This window comes from Acomys minous, assembly GCF_964271855.1.
Source record: "Acomys minous genome assembly, chromosome: 4".
NCBI lineage: Eukaryota > Metazoa > Chordata > Mammalia > Rodentia > Muridae > Acomys > Acomys minous.
In genome coordinates, this window is record NC_140486.1 from 39505124 (window position 1) to 39523364 (window position 18241).

The window sequence follows — 18241 nt, forward strand, 5'->3', positions numbered from 1 at the left end:
CAACTAATAAACGGGACATCATGAAGCTGAGAAGCTTCTGTAAGGCAGGAGACACTGTCAACAAAACAAAGTGACAGCCTACAGACTGGGAAAAGCTCTTCACCAACCCTACATCTGACAAAGGTCTAATATCCAAAATATATAAAGGGCTCAAGAAATAAAGCACCACGAAACCAAATAACCCAATTAAGAAATGGAACTCAGAATTAAACAGAGAATTCTCAACAGAGGAATACTGAATGGCTGAGAAACACTTAAATGCTCAACCTCCTTAGTCATCAGAGAAATACACATCAAAACAACTCTGAGACCTCATCTTACACCTATCAGAATGGCTAAGATCAAAAACTCAACTGACAGGACATGCTGGCGAGGATGTGGAGAAAGGGGAACACTCCTTCATTGCTGGTGGGAGTGCAAACTTGTATAAGCACTTTGGAAATCAATCTGGTGCCTTCTCAGAAAACTGGGAATAGGGCTACCTCAAGACCCAGCTATTCCACTCCTTGGAATATACCCAAAAGATGCTCCACCACACAACAAGGACATATGTTCAACCATGTTCATAGTAGCCTTATTCGTAATAGCCAGAACCTGGAAACAACCTAAATGTCCCTCAGTTGAAGAATGGACAAAGAAACTGTGGTACATTTATACTATAGAATACTACTCAGCTATTAAAAACAAGGAAATCCTGAATTTTGCAGGCAAATGGATGAAACTAGAAATGATCATCCTGAGTGAGTTAACCCAGAAGCAGAAAGACTCACATGGTGTATACTCACTTATAATTGGACACTAGCCCAAAAGGGATGTCCCATGAAAGTCTTTACTTACCAGGAGATTGGGATAGATGTGAGGACTTCCTTTTGGGACTCTAGATGAGAGAAGTATGAGAGAATGGGGAAATAGAAGGATCCAGAGGGTCCTAGAAACCTACAAGAAGAACATCATGATGGGTGGATCTGGAGCTGGGGGTGGGAGTGTGAGGGTGGAGGGTCTTCTCAAATTACTGTACCAACCAAGGAAAATGCATGTAATAAACATTTAACCCCTATTCAGATCTAGCCAATGGACAGGACATTCTCCACAGTTGTGTGGAGAGTGGGGACTGACTCTGACATGAACTCTGGTACCTGATATTTGACCACTTCCCCTTGGTGGGGAGGCCTGGTGGCACTCCGAGAAAGGATAAGCAGGCTACCAGGATGAGACCTGATAGGGGCTGTGATCATATGGTGAGGGAGGAGGTCCCTCTGTCATAGATCTTGGAGAGGGAAATAGGGTGAAAGAGGGAGGGAGGGAGGAATGGGAAGATACAAGTAAGGGGATAACAATTGAGATGTAATCTGAATAAATTAATTTTAAAAGCATTTAAAATAAATTAAATAAATAAGAAAAGAAGTCAGAATTATAACTTACAGAGCCAGCATTTGGTTGGTTGGTATCTCTGTCTCTCTCCTCTCCCCACTCCGACTGAGAGGGGGAGGGGTGGGGACGGAGAGAGGAGAGTTAATTTGCTATCTATTGACCAAAGCATTCCTAATAGGTAATCTTTTGTGAAGAATAAGCACTACCCTCTATCTGCCACTTGGTTTGCTGACAGTTATGAATGTGAATATGGGTTTATTTTCATGCTGACTGTAATTAAGCAAGTGACTTCTCTAAACTTCAGGTTTCTCATCAGCACAATGGGGAAGCACACCATGTCAGTAAGTTATGAAGCGTTCAATGCTGTGCCATCTCCTTAGTGCCATCTCCTGTCCTAACGTTTCCACAGCTGTGCAGTTTCCAATATGTCTGCATGTTCCTAAATAGGTATGTATTCATTCATAGTACAGTCATGAATATCTTCCTGTGCTAAAACTACACATTATGCTTCTGAAAAATATAACTTAGAATTTAAACCATTAGTGAAAGAAACTATTATGCATTTGATTTTGAAGTTTAACCACACATGAATTTTTAAACTGATATGTTTGTGATATGTTTATTATGCATATTTACTTTAGAAAATTATTAAAAAGAAATGAGTCATTTGGCAAAACAGTAGAAATTTACTTCTAAAAGTACTAATTGGGCATTGACCATTTGATAGTGGAAAGTATAGAATATTATCTTTTAACAATGCACACACATTTACAATTGTATCCAGTTTCAGAAAGTTCCCCACCATCCTCTCCCCAAGGGGGAGAAAAAGTCAATTAAGAGTGTGTGGCCTTGACCACTGTTGCAACACTGTCCAAGAATGTAGTTGTGTGAGGGGAATTCTGAGTGCTTGTGAGGAAACTCCAAGAAAAAAATGACAAGAGTCTTATGACCTGTTTCTTCAAAACCATGGGATTGTTCCAGGAATGTGCTGTTGTGCCCTCCCAGGTGAAGCAGACAGGGATGAGTGTGCCTTCGATGATTCATTACAACTGGCTGTTGCTATTTGTTTATATGCCTCGATGGAAAAACATGTTTGCCACATGCAGCTTGTCCTTGGGATTATATACTCAGGTGACTTTTTTTTTTTTTTTGAGACAGGGTTTCTCTGTGTAGCCTTGGCTGTCCTGGACTTACTATGTAGACAAGGCTGGCCTCAAACGCACAGCGATCCGCCTGCCTCTGCCTACCAAGTGCGTGCTCCACCACCGCCCAGCCCAGGTGACTTTTCTTAACCGTTGGTGTATAAACTGTCTGATGCTCTGAATAAAGTTGTCTAGTAGGTAAGACTTTAGTTTGCCTCATGTTTAGGCTCCATTCTCCCAGGTCCCACGACCACTCTAAAGCAGACCTGGGAGAATGGAGCCTGCACCAAGAATGACTGAGAAGCAGATGCCCACACATCAAACAGGCAAAGCCAACAAACCCTTGAGCTGTATTCTTAGTCCATGGGCAACAGAAGACAAATAAGCCACTGACCTTTATTTCCTTTAAGGCTTTTTTCTAATTACCATAATATATGTAGTACTTAACTGTTCGCTGCCTGCTGCCTGCTATCTAAGTGTCTGAGCAAACTGCTGACTATGTGCTGGGCATCCTGCACACACACACACACACACACACACACACACACACACACTCTCTCTCTCTCTCTCTCTCTCTCTCTCTCTCTCTCTCTCTCTCACACACACACACACACACACACACACACACACACATGGAGTTTCACAAAACAACAATCAGTATCCTGAAACATTAAAAAAAAGAGAGAGAGAGATTTCAGAAAGAATAACTGCAGTTATTAAAGAGTACAGGAACACAGACAAATAAGAAAAAGGAAAAAACAAAGCTCTGAGTGAACCTGGGAGACAAAAAAAAAAAAAAAAAAAAAAAAAGCATCGTGAGACGGGTACTTTTGCTATGTACAACTCATAGACTACAAAGTAAAACAAAGGAGGCAACTGGTTGATCAAGGTGAAAACCAAGTGAATATTTCTTCTATTATGATTAAAACTTTTAAGTCCGAAATCATATGAGAATAAAAACCTAAGAGAAACTGATTGAAGTGAGAGTCATCGGCAGATGTTACACAAAATCAGAAAATGGCTAGGGATGTGACTCAGTTGGTAGCATGTAGCCTGACTAGCACAAGGCCCTGGCTTCCCCAGTAAGTCTGTAACCTGGTGTGGTGGCACATCTCTGGAATCCAAATCCCTAAGGGTAAACATAGGAGGCTCAAGGACATCCTCCTACCCACTGAGAACCGGACAGCCGCCTAGACTAAAGATCCTGCCTTAAAAAGAACCTGTGCGCCTGGGTAGTGCATAGCCATCAATGTAAACTCCAAACTATCTACTCCCGTTGCTTTCATGTTACAAATTGGGGCGGGAAGGGGGGGGGGGTTGGCGGTGAATTCAGTCTGGAAAACATTCACCATTTAACCCAAGAGATCAAAACTAACATGACACAAAACTAGGAAATGGTTATTAAGAGCATAAAGTTTATGTACTGTGATAGCTACAAGATCACTTTTACACTAGACTAATAAAAAAAATTCACAGCCAAAATTAGATCATAAACAAGCTACAGAAAACTGTAAATTAAGGACTATCCTACAAAATAAATTGCATGTATATATCAAACACACAAATATCTGAAAAGAAAAACTAAAAGATGTAACTCCTTACATCGCTTGGAACATGTTATTAACTTGGTCTAAAATAAGCCCTGGTGATACAAATATGAACGAGAACAGTTCTCTCTGCAAAGGTGAAAGTCTTATGGTACGCTAATTAGTCCTCTGAGACTCATAACGAGAAGCAAATATAGTTGTCATCAATATTTTAATTACATGGAACACAACAAAATTTAGTGTAGAGTTTTGCCTTCAGTTAGCTGTGCTGTATCACCTCTGTTCAAAATAGAACAGTGTCCTGTGTAGACTCTACATTTGTACATGAAAATACTCAGGAAGTCTGTTGTATTGTTTATATTCAAACTTAAAACTTAGGGTCTATATTAGTCTGCTTCCTAAGTTACGGTAAGGACACTATGGTAAGGCAACTTGGGGAGGAAAGGGTTTATTACAGCTTACAGCCCATTGCCCATCATCCAGGGAAGTGCGGCAGGGACTCCAGGCAGGAAACTGGAGGCAGGAACCGAAGCAGAGGCTACAGCGGGTTTTACTTATTGGCTTGTTCAGCCTCTCTTCCCTGGCAGCCTAGGAGCACCACCCCAAGATTGATGGCACACAAATAAGTCATTAGTCAAGAAAATGGCCTAAAGACCTGCCTGCAGGCCAATCTGATGAAGGCATTTTCTCAGTTGAGGAACCCTCGTCCAAGATGACTCCAGTTTGTGTCAAGTTAACAAAAACTTATCCTACACGGGGTCTGGGTTTTAATGACAGCAAAATAGAGAACAAATCACTGCTATTTTAAATGTTTTTTCAACTCATTCCGGAACTACAAATACATTCCCTAGCAAACCTGCTTCTTACTTGAAAATGTTACAAATTAGTTAGTTGACAGATGACTTTCTTCTCTCTCCTTTGTCCATGTAGAAATGTCAGTGAAACATTAACATATTTACTCTATAAAAACACAATTTTGAACATGGCCCAAATTAACAAAAATGATTATAGTATTAGCTCTATAAAGCTAAAAAAAAAAAGTAATGAATATGTCTGGAGAGATGTTCAATGAGTAAAGCACTCGCCATGCAAACATGACAGCCAGATCCCAACACCTATGGAAAATGCAGGCGATTTATGGGAAGAGATAACAGATCCCTGGAGCTCACTGGCCAGCCTGTTAGCCAATCCATGAGCTCTGGGCTCAGTGGAAGACCTTATCTCAAAACATACAGTAAAGAGTGATAAGTGAAGACACACATGCGCATGCACACACACACATACACACGCGCACACACACATACAAGTTAGCATCTAAACACACAAGTAAATAAATAAGCAGCTAAATTTTAACTAGTAGTTTTCTAAAAATAGAAGTATTAAAATTGTTGGATAACAGAAAGGCATAAGAAGGCTGCATGGGCTGCATTAATACCAGATAATGCAAACTTCAAGTCAAAGATTGTACATCAAGGTCACTTACTAAAAAGGCACAGTAATCATACATAGGAAGCAAACACTAACGTAATTATGAAAGAGAACACACCCTTCGTGCTCATTGAGAGACTGTCTGGAGCTCCTAATACTTTGTTCAATGAGGAAAGATGACAATAAAAGGCAGAAATTATGATTTTTCCTGTACCCAGGTTTTAAAAGAAATATCTATTATATTTTTCAACAAAGGGAATTAGAAATTGATTGAAAAAAAAAAGAAATTGATTGAAAAAGGAAAAGGAGCATAGTTTGAACATTCCTGATGCAGATCTCGAAACACCAAAAATCTGGTCATTTTTCAATGACAGTATGTCACAGAAGGGCTTGGAATTTGGGGCATTTTGAATTATATATTTAACACTGTACATGCTCAGCTGGTAAAGTGAAGCAAATACCCTCAAATCTGAAAAATGTAAAGTGGAACACTTCTGGCTGCACGCATTTTAGATGAGGGACACTTGGCCTGTGCTGACAAGTGATGAGGTTTTCAGAGGAAACTGGGCAAAGACAGTGCCACTAAGACAACATAGCTGGTTTTCTCAGGCATGTTTGGGGCAAATCACATCAGCTGCCTTTTCCAGGTGACATCTTCAGAGAGAGAGGCAAAGATTACGCACCACATAGCTTAGGATGCCAGCATTTTCTCTGGTCAGGCGATCAGATCTGTAGTCAAAGTCCAAGGGCCATTCTTCCTACATCCCTGCTACTGACAACTCACCCAATTCCAAGCATCAGTTTCTCCACTTTGGGTTAAAATTGAAGAGATCTGATTCAACCACTGGACTGAGCCTCTGTGGGCAACAAGCTATGTGTAAAAACATTGGCAACGCATCTGACAAATAGGATATTAAAAATAGATGCTACTCTGCAGTCCTCCCTTTCAGGTCAAAATCACTTCATGTATTTTTACAGCAGTTCTCCCGTGTCTCTTTTTAAGCCTAAGGACTTACAGACATTTAACTCACTTCCATGCCTGCCTATAGTACCTGGCCCCAGATGGTACATCCACAATGCAGGCGTACACCGAAAGCCCAGACCATCACAGAGGAGACAGCATAAAGCCTGTAAGACCCAGAGGACCATGATGCCAGTGAGGAGACAGGGTCTTCCAGCATGATGGGGATGCTGGACTCATGAAATCCTAACACACAGCTGTCTAAACGAGCCCTCAATAGTGACCACAGCAGCTGACATGACCACATGAGGGGCACAGTTTACAAGGCTCCTGCATTACTTTCTTTTTTGTTGCTACAACACTATGACCAAAAGTGACTTATGGGAGAGTTTGGTTTGGCTTATAGCTCTGGAAGAAGAGTCCAGCAGGCACAAAAAGCTGAGATAGCACATCTTTAACTGAAAATGTAAAGCAGAGAGAGAACTAAAAATGGGGCAGGGCTAATGAACTCTCAAAGCCTACTCCCAGTGATGTGCTTTCTCTAGCAGCGCTCCAACTCCTAAAGGTTCCACAGCCTTCCTGAACAGCACCAAACATTCAAGTATGAAAGCATACAGAGGACATTTCTCATTTAACTCCCCACAGCCCTGCCTCTAGACAAGGAGTTGCAGATAATAAACAGCTGCTGAGAGGAAAAATCAGTTTGTCCAGGGATGATCCCCCGACAGGCTAGCCAATCACAAGTAGTCAGTCCTAAACACATGTACATATAAGCAACACTAAGTGGACTCTGTAGCTTTTGTGTGTGTGCATGTGTGTGCGTGCATGTGTGTGTTTAGCAATAATTCTTAAGAATAGAGATCATGAATTAGAGAGGGCATTGGAATAGGAAGGAGAAAGGGAAAAGTGAAAATAAAATAAATACAGTATTTTTTAAAATATGCGCCACACATGAGGAGACATCTCAGGTGAGAGGGATTTAAAGGCAAATAAGCACAAGACAAAATGCTGGGCATCACTGATCATCAGAGAAATGCAAATAAAGCAAAGGTGAGCCTTTTCTCCATACTTTTGGAACAGTTAAAGTAAATGTGTCAATACAAACTCTGCCAAATATACAGAGAACATAGATCCTCCCTACATTGCTGGTGAGAGTACAAAACTGTATGTTCACTTTCGTTTGTCTTAGGAAAAACAACTGCATATGATTTAATACTTCTGTGACAAATAAAAACTTGAGTCCACACAAAGACCTACATACAAATGTTCATGACAAATATCTGTAACAACCTCAAACTGGAAATAACTAAGGCGCCCTTCTATAATGGAGTCTTTAAACTACTTTCTATCCATACCATAGCAATAAAAAAAGGATTGGGATGCAAGGCACCACCAGGAGAAATCTCCAGAAAATTGTAGTTATGAGCCAAGAGTCAACCCAGAATATTATATACAGCAGTACTTCCCTCATGTACCATTCATGAAATGACAAAATAATACACAAGGAAAATAGACCTGGGGCTGCCTAAGATGCACAAAATGGAGAGGGAGAGGAACTGGGGTGTATGCACAAGGACAACACTAGAGAAACTGGTGCTGGAGGCACTCTGCGTTCCGACTGCTTGCATGCCGTTACCCCAGCTGTGGTGCTGCACTGCGGTAGGGAAAGGTTTTATAAAGAGACGGGACTCAACTTACTAAGTAGTAATCAAAAGTTCTGGCCAAGTCAGAGCCAAGCTGCTGTCAGAATAATGTAAGACATGATTGCTACCTTATCAAGTTCAAGGAATACAGGTCACTCCCTGCTGTGTATATGGTAGGCTCCTAATTTCATGGATGTGTAAAACTAAACTAAAAACAAACAAACAAACAAAAGAAGTAAGTTTCATTCTCATTGCCCTCAGAACCAAATAAATAAATAAACAAAAACAAACAACCCATGGCATTAGACAATTCTGTACTGGACAGCACTTTATGTGTTTTTTTCTTAAATACTACTATTCTAGGCGTGTTCCTGTTGCTGTGATAAACACCTGGCCAAACTTGTGGAAGAAAGTGTTTATTTCATCTTACAGTGTACAGTCCATCCTCAGGGGAAGCCAAAGTGAGAAATCGAGGCAGGACCTTGAAGCAGAAAGCATGGAAGAACACTGCTGACTGACTGGCTCCCTCTGCCTTGTTCAGGCCCACCTGCCCAGGAACAGCGACCTTCCTACATCAATTAGCGACTAAGAAAATGCCCCACAGACATGTGATAGGGCAATCTGATGGAGGCAATTCTTTGGTTGAATTCCTCTTCCAAAGTGACATTAAGTTCATGTCAACTTGACAGAGAAGGTAACTATGACAATTACCTACATATGCATGAATCTAAAGCAATAAGCCTACAATTTGAGAGAAAACCTGGTCCTGTTGGAATAGTGGCAATTCCTATATATAAAGAAATAGTATTAACACTTATGAAAATGTCTATGAAACTGCACTTTCACCTTAGTTTTCTACCCACTTTTAAATAGCAGTGGAAATGATGAATCAGTCTTAGCTGCAGTAGAAAGCTGGCAATCCTCTCCACACTTATGCCTCAAATCCAAAAAGCACAGGAGGTCACATTTCAAACTGCCAGCTAGTCAGCTGGCAACGGAATTCTGCATTCTGCACACTGTAAGAATTGTAGCAGTACTGACGGCAAGCATATGGAAAACAAATGTCAGGAAATAAGTCAGGAGCCATCTGGGCAAATAACCTCACACAGTGAAATCGCCACCTCTTTTCACCATAGTGGAAAAGACAGAGAGAAATGACAGTGGCACCCATCTACCAAGTAAATGGAGAGGGCATAGACAGAGAGACAAGAGCAGAGTGGGGAGCAGGAGACAGGGGGGAAGCACACATTATAACACTGACATTCACCCCAGAGGCAATGAAATATAAGCCACGTAAAGTCAGCCTATCACAGACCTATCACAAATTCCCTGAGCATGCCTAACAGCTCAGAGACTCCTTTCACCTGGTCAAAGCTGTAAGAAATACTATTGTTCAAAAATATAGTTACAGATGCTGGATACATAGATGTGGAGACACTTCCTGGTTAATAACAAGCTGTTCAGGATCGCTCCCCACTGCTGGGTGCTGTAACTCTGGCATGATCTCTGTGTTGTAACTGGGCTAAGAACTTATTCAACAAGCATTCGATAATGACATACTGTGCCCTAGGTACTATTGTAGGCTTGTAGTTTACCACAGAAATACCTACTTTTCTGCAGTTGACATTCAAGTGGATAAAAGATCCATTGATGATTAATAAGTAAGCAATACTGTGTGGTACTGAGTGATAAGAACCAAGTAAAAAGAGGGTTAGAAATGATGGACAAGAGCATCATTTTAAGGAATATAGTCCAGAAAACAATCCAAGACCATACAAGTCTGAAGACCTGAGTATAATGTTTAGACCCCACGTAAAAAGCCCTATGATACAGTAGTAGAAGTCTGTAATCCAAGCGCTCCTACAGTGAAATAGGAGGTGAAGACCCATAAGATGGGAGGTGGAGAGAGAACAGGCAGGAAGCTCTCATATGCAGCAGAAATAAGAGACTCTGGACTAAAAAAGTCTCAAAGGATCACTCTGGTGGGAACTTGGAAGACAAAAATGTGTACAGTGAAGGCCTGGTTTCTGAGAGTTCAGGGAAAACAGGGACTCCATCAGGACTGGGCTAGGGACCATTTGTGTGATGTTCTAGCAAAAAACCCTAGCTGCATCCTGCCCTGTCGAGAGAGCTTAAGTAAGACTGAGTTTAAAGGTAATGGACTAATTTGTTTGATGGAGGCAATTTGAAGACAGTGTAGCCCTCAGGCTGTGGCAAAGTTAGCGCTCTCTGCTCTCATCCAGGTCTGCAGTGAGATAAGAGTAGGAAGCTTAGTGAGGAAAGGCGTGCAGCTGCGACCTGAGCAGACCACACAGTATTTGTAGTAGTTACAGAGACTAGAGCCAGGGAAAGGAAACCTGGTCCTCTATACCAGGCCAACACTCTTGGAAGGCTCCAGCTTCTGAAAATGCAAATTCACTTGAAAGAGAAATCTGAAAAGGTTCCTGGACTTCAGCCATTTTTAAAAGTCTCTTTTTTGTTTGGTTGGTTATTTATTTTTTAAAAGTCTTGCTATATGTTGTGCAGATCTGTCCTGAGCTCACTAGTGCAGCCATGCTGCCCTTGAACTCGGGGTGATCTTCTAAGGGGCTGTCTCTCTCCACAGAGCATACTGTGCAGGTAGATCTCTGGGAAGACAACCATTCAGTGGTCCCCAGAGGACAGCAGGAGCATGCTGCCTTCTGCAAAAGTCCAAAAGTAAAGCGATCGGACCAGGGATCTGCTTTCAGCACTCTGCATTCCATGTTACCAAATCAAGTCTTAAGAGGTAGAAATGCTTATTATAAGCATCACATCTTAGGAATAAGCCCTAACTACACCCTCAGTCTTAAACACAATAATCAGCATGGTCTCACTTTCAGGGAGAAAATAATGTGCACTTCTTGACCTACAAACTGTCTAAAGTGCCTCTCATGAAACTTCTCTCTGAATTCAAATTTAAGACATTGGTAGGACACATCAGTGATTTTCAAATTGCTACTGCTCCGTGTCAGAACTATATGAATAGTACAAGTCTGAGGACAGTGAAATGTCATTCAATTAATGATTTCAAAATTGGCAACACTGAAAAATACATCAGCTGTATTTAGCAAGTGCACATCTTGGAACACGATGACATAATCAGGGTAATCTTGCTAACAGCACAGTTCTTGGCATTAGCAAAATCTTTATTCAATTTGTTAATGGTTCTGGCCTCAGTCAATTACTTAGGAGAGAATACATTTCTGTTCTGAATAAGACTGATTAAGGCTCTCTTAGATTAAAACCCTTTAAATTGACTGCTGTATCAACAGCTAAATCCATCACCTTTTTGTTCCCTAGAATAATTTTCATCTGTTTCAAGCTAAAACAATCTTCCTATACTCACACTTTTAAAGAGAGAAATTTAAATTTCTGGAATCTAAGATTCTAACAAGACTCAAGAGTCATAATGTAAATGAAACCCACACAGAGAGAGTTTTAAATACAACAAAAGTTAAAGGGAAAAAGCACTAGGAAACAAAAAGTACAATTCATACCTCTTCACTGAACTGTTCTTTTCTCCCCAATAAGTAGAAATGTCCCCCTTTATTTAAAAAAAAAAGCAAAGCAAACACTGAATTTCAAAATAGCACAATTTGTCAGTCAAGGGTATTGTTCACTGAACTATTTCTTGAGAGTCTGCTATCTTCCAAAGGCCACTACAACACTGAAACTACAGCAATGGACAAAGCAAATAGTTCTACTTTGTAGAGTTTGTATCATAGGACAAAAGCAAACAATTTTAAAAGTAACCAGGTAAAATAGAAAGCAACATAGCACAAAATGAGCTAAGCATTAATAGAAGGTTTTTCCAATTATGAGGGTCTAAGATAAATGTCACCTTTAAGCACATATCTGAAGATGATAAAGGAGCCAGCCATATGGACATCCAGTAGGAGAGCCTCGGAGGCCAGAGGTCAGAGGTCAGAGGGATTCAGAGTGAGTCGGATGGGGGCTATGAGGCAATGAAGATCAACCAGATAGACAGTGGGCTGAGGGAGGGGGACTGCAGGTCACACAGGCAACTGTAAGAACTGAATGCTATCATAAGCAACATAGAAAGCCACTCATGGATTTGTGGCCGAAAGGGAGCAGCATAAGAGAGAGCTTAAAACAATCAAATCACTGTTGGTATCCTGAGCTGGTAGAGGCTGAGAAGGAGTTCATGGTACATTAAAACCATTAAAGACAGACTTTATTTAATTCCAGCAGAAGCAGAGACAGGCGGATCTCTGAGTTCGAGGCCAGCCTGGTCTAGAGCATGAGTTCCAGAACAGCCAGGACTACAAACAGAAACTCTGTCTCAAAAGAAGAAAAGGCAAAAATCCTTAAAGACAAAAAGTATTATCCCCCAGACAGAATGTTTTCTATGACAACTTGAAGATAGATGAAAATGAGTAGCAGCAGGCAGAAATCAGGGAGAATTTTACTTAAAAAATAAAGAAAAAAATAAGAGGATTCTGACTCTAGAAGGGAAGCATATAGTGGAAAAATTCACGTTTCTGACTTTCCCGATCCCCGAGTACGGAGTGGCTACAGCTCTAACGGAAGCTTCAGAGTTTCTTGGCTTGAGCTGCTCAATGATCCCATTCCTAGATCCATATTCAGGGGAAAAGGAAACATGCGTCCATAGGAGGACCTGTCCACTAACTGGAGTCACCCTACACCAGGAATGATGCTCTTCCCAGAAGCCATACATTGCCAAATAAAAACCCCAGGGCTGGGTGTAGGGTATCTCCCCTCACGTTGTTGGTCAAACCGCTGCCAAAACAACACAGGCTATGGCCATTGCTCCTGATTGCACCCAAGAACGGGATCATAAGACCCTACGGCTGAAGACAACAACACGCATTGATCATAGGACACTGAACAAACAAATTGGTACAAACCAGGAAGAGTCTTCTCTGATAGCTTTCAGAGGACTGAAAGGCACTGTGCAAGCTGCAAGGGGAGAAAAAGTGTCCGTAGTCTTACCCAGCTGGTGAACTCTGTAAACTGTAATAGCGAACAGCATGACATCATAGGCCCCTGAGTGCAATAGTGGCTCAGCTGCTACAGGAGTTGCCAAACACTTTCTAATTGGATCTAAACCTTCTATACAAAAACAAACGTATGTCTAGTACTGTATAACTCATGACTGAGGAGTTCATAGGCCCCAGAGGGGAAACCACAATGATTATTCTGCTAAATGGACAAAAGAGCAAACTCCTCTCTAGAGTCATACCTTCTCCCCACAGATTAGTTTCTTTGTGCACTAACAGAAGCTCACAACTGATCAAAGCGCAAAAATTAAGTACCAGTGGAGTGTTCAGCCGCAAATGGGACACCTACATCACATGCCCACCATGGCCCCGGACACCACAGAGGAGGAGGCAGCAGGATGTCAGGACTAGAGCAAAGTCTTGTCTTCTGGTTATAACTGGACTTCTGCACTCATGATCTCATAGCAGCTGTGGTTGCCTGAACAGTATCTGCCGAGATCAAGCCAGTCGGCATGGCAGTATGGAGTAGGAAAGGGTTCCCAGTGCCCCCTTAGCTGAGGACAGATGATGGGTTCTGGATGAGAATCACTTTTCTTTAAGGGTGTGACTCTCTGTAGGTCAACCACGATCCAGTGAATAGCCCACACCTATGAGTATATGGGCAGGTCAAACTGGACTCCCATTAAATCATTAAAACAAAGCAAAAACAAAACTAAGAGTAGAGGGGTGGATCTTGGCTGTCCTGGATTAAATTTGTAGACCAGGCTGGCCTCAAACTCACAGAGATTTGCCTGCTTCTGCCTCCCAAGTGCTGGGATCACAGGCATGCACCATGTGACGCCTGCCTCCTAAAAACACTTTCTAAAGAAAGACAAAAACTTGTCCACAAATGTTCACAGCAGTGTTACTCTTAACAACACAGAACTGTGACTGCCCCCAACATCTACAAATAATAACAAACTGTGGCTTTCAATCAGTGGACTGTTGTTATTCAGCAATAAAAGACCAACTGAGACCTGTAAGACCACCAGACAATCCAACATAGTGGTCACTGTCATTAGGTGAGTGCACTTTATACAAGTCTGTTTATATTAACTCCAGTATCAGAAGTAAACTATGGCAATGTGACCAAGAAGAGGATGGTGCTGAGTATAGTCCAAGCACTCAGGAGTCAGAGGCAGGGGGATTGTTGTGAGTGCTGGCCAGCTTGGGCTACACAGCCCGGCCAGTCACAGCTACATGGTGAGAGTCTGTCTTCAAAAATAAGATTGTTGGGCATGGTGGCGCACGCCTTTAATCCCAGCACTCGGGCGGCAGATGCAGGTGGATCTCTGTGAGTTCGAGGCCAGCCTGGTCTACAAAGCGAGTCTAGGACAGCCAAGGCTACACAGAGAGACCCTGTCTCGAAAAACCAAGAAAATAATAATAATAAAATAAATAAAATAAAGAGGGTGCTCACTTCAACAGCACATACACTAAAATTGGAACGATACAGAGAAGAATAGCATGGCCCCTGCACTAGGATGACAAGCAAATTCATAAACCATTCCATATTTTAAAAAATAAAAACAAATAAAGGGGTTGAGGATAGAGAGACAGAAATAAGCTAGACACCTCTGGATGATGAACACACATGACACTGCAGATGGTTGGCTGAGTACACAGAGGTCCTGAAGCTTAGCAGCTCAACATTTCACATTCCTGCCTTTTATTGCAAGGAAGTTATAGTCCTGTAGAAAGAAGCTTCAAATCTATAATGGAATAGCTCAGAACCTCAAGCTCAATTCAAATACCTTGAAAAATTATGTCTTTTATTTAATTACATGCCAATTACTGAAGTAATAATAGAGGCAGAAATATCAGCCGGTTGTGGATATGATTACCATAAAAAACCTTTCTCATAAATAAAGACAATAATGCTAAGAGGCATTTAAATCCTGAAAGACCATTCGCCTGTACACATTTATAGTGACACTGTGTGTTTAAAGATATAGATGCTGAAATATACTCTGTCCCCTTTATGATAAAACTACTCACCTGTTCTCAGAATTCCAAAGAAATGCAATAAAAATATCAAACAAAATAACATGATAAAATATCAATTATAAAATGTCCCATTCTAATTTTATTTATTCTGTCCTCATATATTACATCCCGACAGCAGTTTGTCCTCCCTTCGCTCCTCCCAGTCCCTCCCACCACCCCTCCCCTGCCACAGATCAGCTCCTCCTTCACCTCCATTCAGGAAAGAGCAGGCCTCCCAGGGCTAGCACGGCAAGTTACAATACGGCTAGGCACACAGCCTTGTATCTAGGCTGGATGAGGCAACATGGGAGGAAGAAAAGCAAGTTCTAATCTTTTACACTGAATTAAAAAGACAAGTATCAGCGCATGGCTGGAGAATGCTCCTCCCAGAAGTTTATTAAACAAAACTCTCAGTGACAGTCATGGATTACCTCACTATGAGTTGCTGATCAGGGAGACCTCAAGCAACACAGGCTATAGATACTGCTCTTGGTTACCCACCGTAACCAGGTTGTAAGATTATAATGTTGAAGACTCCAAACCCTTTAGTTTCAGGACATTGAGAGATCAATCTCAAACTAGCTGGGAACCTTTCTCCCTGCTGGCTAGCTTTCCCAGTGCCAGAAGGTGCTGTGCAGGCCACTGGGAGAGAAAAGACATCAAAGGTCTTGCCCAGCATTGAACCCTGTCTGCTACAGTACCAACTTGCTAGGCAACATGTGTCCACTGGCGCAATAGTGGTGTGACTGTTTACAGTTTAACCAACTGCTTTCTGGTTGGGTTTGAGGTCTGCTCCATGGGAGGGATTTCATACTTAAACTCATGGCTGCAGAGACCATGAGCCTTAGGGGGAACCTATTGTTGTTGTTTTGCTAAATATTCATGATGTTACGCTTTCCTGTAAAGAATTATGTTTATAATCACAGATTTGTGGTGCTCTTACCCTTGGCCAGAGAAGCAGTGGGCAGCAGTCAATACAGACTCAAAACTGGTCAAAATGCTAAAATAAGATACTAAGTGCTCATCCATAAATGGGACTTCTGTATCAACTCCTCCATCCCAATGCTCAGAGAACATCACAGAGCATGAGCAGAAAGGATTTAAGAGCCAGAGGACAGCAAGGAGTGCTGTGAAATGTGTTTTGGACATGGCATGACTATACACTCATCGATTCACATCAGCTGTGGTTACTTGCATAAGGCCTACAGAAGAGCAAGCCAGCGAAAGCCAGCATGGCTGAGTAAGGGGGTCACAAGGCCCTTCTCTGGCTGAGGAGTTATTTGTAGCTACAGGCTGGTATAGGAGGACGGATCATTTCTCTCTAGGGAGGTGGCCATTGGTGTTGCCTATATGAAAGGCCCATACCCTTTCATATAGGCAGGCTACCCTTACCCAGATAGCATTAACTGAACTCGGGGGGGGGGGGGGGGGGGGGGGGAGGTTGTGTGTGTGTGTATGTGTGTGTGTGTGTGTGTGTGTGTGTTTCCTTTAATTAAAGGACATGAAGTTCAAAGGAGGCCACGTTGGAGGCAGTCTGGGGGTGGGGGGAATTAAAAGGGAGAAAAGAGGCTAGCTAAGATCAAAATGCACTGCATATATGTATATAATTCTCAAAAAATATATAAAAATATTCTAAATAAAGATAAGTATTTAACAATGAAGCAAATGATTAGCTGTTATAGTTAATAAAATAAATTTTGTAATGGATTAAAGGGAATTCTTTTAATGTTTAGAAATATTATTGTCTTAGGAAACCTTGGCCATTCATTTTTAAATGCAGGTTCTGTAAGAGCCTGCATAAAAATAATAAAATTTCATCATGCAACACAGTGGCTGTATATTTTGAATAAATCTGTATGAAAATGGTGAAATGAGGAACAGGAAGTTGCTTGACAGAATAAAATCACACTGAGTGCATTGTAATTTCAAAACAAACGAGTTTAATTTATACTTAAAAACTCACCCACACCTAAGTCCTCTCAGGGAGAGAGATCGATAAGCACGCTACTTTAGGAGAGACCTTCCAGACCATTTTCATTATCTTACTTTTTAAAGTATTTTAGAAAAAAATACAAAAACACAATTTAAGAATAGTGCCTCAGCTGGGCATGGTGTCACATGCCTGTAATCCCAGGACTCAGGAGGCAGAGGCTAGCAGATCTCTATGAGTTCAAGGCCAGCCTGGTCTACAAAGTGAGTACAGGACAGCCAAGGCTACACACAGAAACCCTGTCTGAAAAAAAACAAAAACAAAAAAAAACAAGAATAGTGACTTGCCAAGTGGCAGACAACTGTAATCCCAGCACTCAGGGAGGCAGAGGCAGGAAGATAGCTGTGAGTTCAAGGCCGGCCTGGTCTACAAAGTGTGTCCAGGACAGCCAAGGTTACATAAACTCTGTCTTGGAGAAGAAAAAAATAATAATAATAATAGTGCCTCAAAAAAAGTTTCAGAAACAAAAGCTATTATTGACAAAAATACTCAACATAGCAGTTTTTACTTTTAATATGGTTTAAATGTACTAAGGGATTCTAAATAAAATTTTAATGAATAAAATTACAAACAATGCTTATTTTCTGTGGTTTGTAATCTAGTGTTATGACCGCATGGCATTATGACAAGTGTGGGAAAGCACTACTGACAGCTGGCGCTGATAAGAGGGAAGAACGCAGAGCTGGACGCGCAGCAGTACCAGCTCAGTCTCCAAGGGAATAAGACAGTGTTTCTGAAAAGTGAGGAGACAGAAGGGAAAATTCCTCTCCGTAAAGCTTTGGAAAAGCGATTACAGTACTCTCTCTGACTTACCAGATCTAAATAATACAGACATAAAGAGCTATTTTCTCACTATGCCTTCCAACTACTTTTCAAGTTATCTTTGACAAGGGCACCAAACACACACAATGGGAAAATGCAGTCTCTTTATCAAATGGTGCTGGAAACTGGCTATGCATAAGAGCACAAAAGTGGGCTCTTACATCATATGCAAAAATTAATTTAAAAATCAATTAGATACTTATATACTAGGCATAATATATATTAAGGAGGAAAACTCCCTGACAATGCTCTGGTGGTGGTTTTTAGGATATGAAACCAAAAGCAAAGGCCACAGATTTTTTTTTTATG

General features: G+C 41.3%; 1 protein-coding gene across 4 annotated transcripts in view; it reads right to left on the reverse strand.

The window, feature by feature from the left end:
• The window catches only part of COMMD10 (COMM domain containing 10), a 115245-nt gene that overhangs the window by 82399 nt on the left and 14605 nt on the right, over positions 1 to 18241 (reverse strand). The gene's annotated exons all lie outside the window — the stretch shown is intronic.